The sequence below is a fragment of the Rhodnius prolixus genome, unplaced genomic scaffold, assembly GCF_049639745.1.
Source record: "Rhodnius prolixus isolate KJV_2025 unplaced genomic scaffold, Rpr scaffold_1, whole genome shotgun sequence".
Taxonomy (NCBI): domain Eukaryota; kingdom Metazoa; phylum Arthropoda; class Insecta; order Hemiptera; family Reduviidae; genus Rhodnius; species Rhodnius prolixus.
In genome coordinates this window covers 63,462,434-63,468,684 of record NW_027411581.1, presented here as the reverse complement: position 1 = coordinate 63,468,684, position 6,251 = coordinate 63,462,434, and positions in this window count along the sequence as shown.

Here is a 6,251-nt window from a genome sequence, read left to right as displayed (position 1 = left end):
GGGTATACCACCCCAACAACCAAAGTTAAAAATCTACATAGTTGATGTGAGCAGCGACCTCCCCTGCCGCCAAAAAATCAACCTCTAGCTCATCACTACATTCACTCACATTGTACACTTTGGAAGCTGAAAAAATCTCAGCAGAATCATTGACACCTTTAGGATCGGGCCTGTACCAGGGGATACGTTCGGTTTAAATTCAAAGAAGCTTGCACACTATTGTTCCGCAATAACGGTTTTTGAGTTACACTAGTGTAGATGAATATGTAGATGACCTTGCGGAGACGTTTTGTCCTCTAGTTGCTGCAATTTTTTTTGGCAAGCAGTTATCTACATCGCCATAGCAAGGGCTGGTCAGACAGTTCTAGTTTCTTGATACCTTACTGGCTATTGAACAGTCAGACAAAGTGCGCATTTTGCTGGAGGCCATCTAAACCAACTGAACACCAGATCTTATTGGTGAATCCTAAATGAGTAAATACGTAAATTTTTTGAATCAGAATTCTAAACCCTTTATTTTTTTTTTTGTTTAATATGGTTATGGCTGCAGTGTTCGATAGTAGCGTTGATTTTATTCTTCATAATTTAGATTAGATGCCATTGTCGTTGGACAAGGAACGTATTTATACTTTATCCAAATGATCTGGTTGGTGGAACAATCTTTAAGACCAGACTACACGATTAGAATCTATGAATAAAGAGGAAGAATAACCCCCAACAAATCGATTTACACATATATCAAACGATCGATAGGGGGAAAAAAGGTCGATAAGACAAAAGTCAATACAGGTTTGAGTAAAGGAGAAAATGGCAGAAACAAAATCTACGACAGGCTAAGGAATTATTAATATCAACTACAAATTATATAAAAAAAAAATCAACGTTAAATACGATGCTCTAAACTAAATCATCTCATATATTGAACCCCCTCCCAAAAATATTTAAAAAAATCCCAACAGAAACATTTTAATAAAACCACATGCAAAAGTAAACATGCAGAAGTTGACTTACAGACATGATTATTCATGATCTGACCGGTTCTTCGGACTTTCAACCATCATCAGAAGTGTATTAATAAATTTTGTGTGTGTGGGATTTCGACTTTACTTTTGTTTCCGCCTCGCACTAATCTCACCGTCTTCCTGTTCCTAACGTTCAAACTTACAAATTTTTTTTTTCAAGTCCGAACTCTTACAGACATTTAATTCCTAACAGTTTAGGACCATTCTTAACAACTCAGCTCTTTCAGAAGAACTCTATTCATGCGTGCGCAATCATCATATAAAAATTAAAATAAAATCTTCCTTCCGCAAGAAAATATTAAGCAAAGCGTTATTTCCGGTCAGCTGATCAAATTCAGTGCCACATAAGATTACAGATCATTGCAATAAACTTCAAACGGAAGCCCTAATCAACCTTTACTTCCGGAATTGCTTTTAATCGACAAATATCCACCTAAAAGTCAGCGATCTCGTGTGGATTAATGTACATTCATCCCAGAAATTAACAGCAATAACTTATTTTCAGTTATTATAATAAAACACGCTGAACATTGTTAAGCAAGTAAAGTGGTAGACCTGCCTCACCTCATTGAACGCCTGCCATATGGCCTCCTCGTACAAGAAAGCTCTCTTTACAAAGCCCAACCAACTTATTATACAAAATGCAGATACCTACCAATGATGGCCGTCCATGTACACACGTAGACCACTTTCATCGTAAAAGTTTGCTCATACAATGGAGTGGGTAATACTCTCCGCCGACAGAGAGTTTTACCCACTTTGATGACCAGTCTATCGGTTCAATGGTAATTGGACTGAAATATTTCTCCTTGCTAAAAACACAGTTGGTTATTTTTCTCTTATAAGTGACTTAGCTTTATTGCTCTTGGTAGTTACCATTGGTAAACTTGTTTTTGTGCATGATTACTACCAGAAATTATTTATACATTCCACAGATAAGCGAACGTCTCTCTAGGCAAAATATTATTCCATATACGATGAGAAATTACGAATAAATTTAAAGATTTATGCGTAGATAATTATTGGCTTATTTTAAGAACTACTGTTTTAAACTTACTTATTTTAGTTTAACGAAATAGTGATATTTTCTCCGTAATAGTGAAAAATACGAGAATCGTTTGAAAAGTCCGTGCAAAGTCAGAGAGATAGCACTACTGGCGCGTATCGAGGTTATGTTTAGTTAGTAGCATCTCTTGGAAGAACACACACCAAGTTTCAGCCAGATCGGTCTATTTCTTTGTGTTTGGCATTCGTTTGAATCGAGGAAGTCGAGTGATTTTCAAAAAATGGACGAAAAAGAATTTCGTGTGTTGATTAAACACTACTTTATGAAAGGCAAAACGCCTCAGGAGACTAAAGAGGAGCTTGATAAACATTATGGTGACTCTGCACCTTCGATTAAAACAGTTTATAGGTGGTTTCAAAATTTTCGGAGTGGCCATATGGGCACAAGTGACGCTGAACGTTCTGGACGCCCTGTTGAGGTTACTACTCCAGAAATCATTGATAAAATCCATGATATGGTGATGGATGACAGAAGAGTGAAGTTGCGTGAGATTGCTAGTGCTATGGGCATCTCGAATGAACGGGTACATAATATTTTGCATCAACATTTGGACATGACAAAGCTATCCGCAAGATGGGTGCCGCGATTGCTCACGCTTGACCAAAAACGAAATCGTGTGAAGTGTTGCAAGGACGGTTTGCAGCTGTTCCAAAAGAATCCGCAGGACTTTAAGCGTCGTTTCGTCACTGTGGATGAAACATGGATACATCACTACACTCCTGAGACCAAAGAACAATCTAAACAATGGGTTACCAAGGGGGGAATCTGCGCCAAAAAAGGCGAAGACCGTTCCTTCGGCCGGAAAGATTATGGCGACTGTCTTTTGGGATTCGCAAGGAATAATCCTCATCGACTATCTGGAAAAGGGTAAAACTATTACAGGTGCATATTATTCATCGTTATTGGACCGTTTGAAAAACCGAGCTGCAAGAAAAACGCCCACGATTGGCCCACAAAAAAGTCCTTTTCCATCTCGACAACGCACCAGCTCACACCTCAGCAGTTGTGGTCGCAAAATTAATGGAAATAGTGTTCCAACTCGTTTCACATCCCCCCTTTTCTCCAGACTTGGCTCCCTCGGACTACTATTTGTTCCCCAATATGAAGAAATGGCTGGCGGGAAAAAGATTTTATTCAAACGAGGAGGTGATTGCAGAAACGAATGGCTATTTTTCAGACTTGGACAAATCCTATTATTCGGAAGGGATCAACAAACTAGAGCAGCGTTGGACGAAGTGTATAAGCCTAAAAGGAGACTATGTTGAAAAATAAAAAAGGTTTACCCCAAAAAATTAAGTAGTTTTTATTTTTGCACGCACTTTTCAAACGACCCTCGTACAACGAATAATGCATTTTTTTTTTTTATTTAATGTCTAAAATTATAGAATAGAATAGAAAATAAATTTATTATTCTGGGACTATAGTCTCCTAAGAATAAAAACATGTACAGTTGGAGGCCCTATTGGTTTGGCCTATATTTATAAACAATAAGTAAATATTTACAAAAATAAGAATTAAAATTAAGGAAATAAATTAATAGAATTATTATTTCGGAGGAAGCTGAGTAGCAAGAAGATAATTGAACGGAAGGGATTTAAAGATGGAATAGAATAGAATAGAATAAATATTTATTGCAATAAATATATACATAAAATAAATACAGAAGTGTAAATGTATTATACATTTCAACCTTCTTAACTAGTGAAGTAAGAGAAAAGTTAAGCGAGGAGGATTGGAATGCAGGTAAAAAAGGAGAGGAAAAACCTGCAGCTAGTGTAGAGAGTTAGAGTAGGATATGTTTTAGTCTTCTGTGTCTGTATGTTGTAGAAGGATCTGTAGGAGGCTATGTCGCGGCAGAGTGGATTAGGATGGCAATCTAGGATGGAAAGGAGTTTGAGTAGGCGATTTTTTGGATATAGGAGTGTACGGGGGGATAATGGACGCAGTCTCCGGTGGAGTGAGTCAATTCTAGTGCGTCGTGGAGAGTCACAGTAATTTGTTCAGTATTGTCCTGGAGTTTCTTACTGTTAAGTCAGGCTCTAGGCGGAGCAGGCATAGAATAACATCGGCCTAATGACCACTTTTTGTAGAGGAGGAGTTTGTTGGTCACAGATTTAAAGATGGAAAGGGTAGTGTGGGTAAGGAGTTCCAGAGGGAGAGGTAGCGCCTATTAGGAAGGATTTGTCAAAGGATGAAATACGGTGTGACGGGAATATAGAGATCGGAGGAACCAGATCTAGTATTAAGGAAATGGATCGAGGATTTGAACTTGAAGAGTTGGAAAATATAAGATGGTTACTTTGAGATTGGATAACTACTCATCGTAGTAGTGGCGAAATGCGAGAGTCTCTCTCTGGGAATGCTGAAAATAAATCTTATGAAGTAGTTCATGGAGAGGCGCTTGAGCTTAGCTTCGAGATCACCAGCAAGGCCGGCCAAACACTCCATACCTTCAAGATCTATTAGGTGCATCTTACTGGTTGCAAGACCAAACCCAGAAATACCGTCCAAGATATCTACGAATCAGTCTGTTAAGTTCTTCTCCTGTATCTGGTAGCTTCCCCAGATGGATAATGGCATAACAGTGTTTTTTTTTTTTTGGAAGTTTCCTCCTCTATTGAACCTGCAGGTTGTTCCTTACCCAGATCGAATATGCCTTACTTTGTAAATTCCCTTTAAGCAAACTCTCGTATATCTTTCAACCTTTAAACTCCTCATTTTCTTGCCGACTCTAATTCTCTTAGTCTCTACTTCTTGGATTAGCCCATCATTGTTTCCGCTTTGACATTGCTACAACAGGTTTGGGTTCATAGAATTATGTACTAGATCTTTCCCTTGAAAGTTTATCTCTGCATGTCGAGAGAGCCAGAACCTTCTAGCCATCTTTTTCTCTCAGACAGGAAGTTATACTGTTGGTAATGGATGAAAAAACTAAAAACCAGAATAGATAGTCGTACTACTTCAAGTTTTTTCTGGTTTTTTAAAGACCATTTTTGCTCCGCGCTGATTACTTACATATTTGTTAAATAATTACTAAAAATAAAATTATTTGTATTAAAATTCTGAATTAATGTTTTTCTCTTTTTTACAGAGTTGCGGAAGTGTTAAAATCCCCGGGAGTGCTTGACCCGGGAAGTGCTTGTTTACCCTTTATTAAGATGAAGTGATTACTTTTAACCTGTGCGCAATAACAAAGTAAAATCTTCGGTTATTTTCAAAATTTCATTGAAAGCTAATAATACGTCACAATTTCTCTTTATCGTTACAATCTTTTTTAAACTGTGTCCAGTGTCCAGTGATCTTGCGGAGTAGAAGACATCTGGATATGTACCTGCAAAAGATTGGTGCAGATCCCCATCCTTGCAACAAAAAAACAGGTAGGAATTAATTTTAGTGGTCCATATTTATTTTGAGGGAAATTGGTCCAGTATGTGTGTGGCCACTGTCTGGAATGGCTTACCTCTGACTGTCACAGATCTGTCGCCTCGAAAATCAATTAGTTACTTAAGTATATGATTCCTGTTATTTTGTTTCTTATATTGATGACGGATGACGCTCCAAATTACTCATAGAACTGAAACGCTTAATATTCAACACTATTCTCAAACCTATGTGGACTTACGGACTAGAGCTGTGGGGTTCAGCCAAACCTACAAACATACGAACTGTACAGGACATTTCAATCAAAAGTACTTCGACAGATAGCTAACGCACCTTTCTACAGTGACTAACCTCATTCACTCACAATGACCTCCAACATCCCATTCGTACAACAACTCGCTAAGACAAAATATCGCAAGTTCCATACTGCTCTCTCTACTTGCTCTAATCCACCCGTACAGTCTCTCGCCTCCTCAGACATCTCTGACAATCCTTCTCACCGACTGCATCGCCAGTGTCCCCGAGTCCTCCTTGAGGTCTCAAGAACATCGTCTTCATCGATTTAGAGAGAGAGCTACCGCTGGGTAGTTTCTCTCCTCCTGCTCTTCATGCACCATCACCATCAATTTACTTATTATACGTATATTTATTTATAAGCAGTTTGTAAATTACTAAATTAATTTCAAAAGATATTATTTTTTAATTTGAATCAAGATTCGGTTCTGATTTCAGTAAATGCACTTTAGCTTAGTTATTAATTATAAATTTGAAGCTTTAGATAG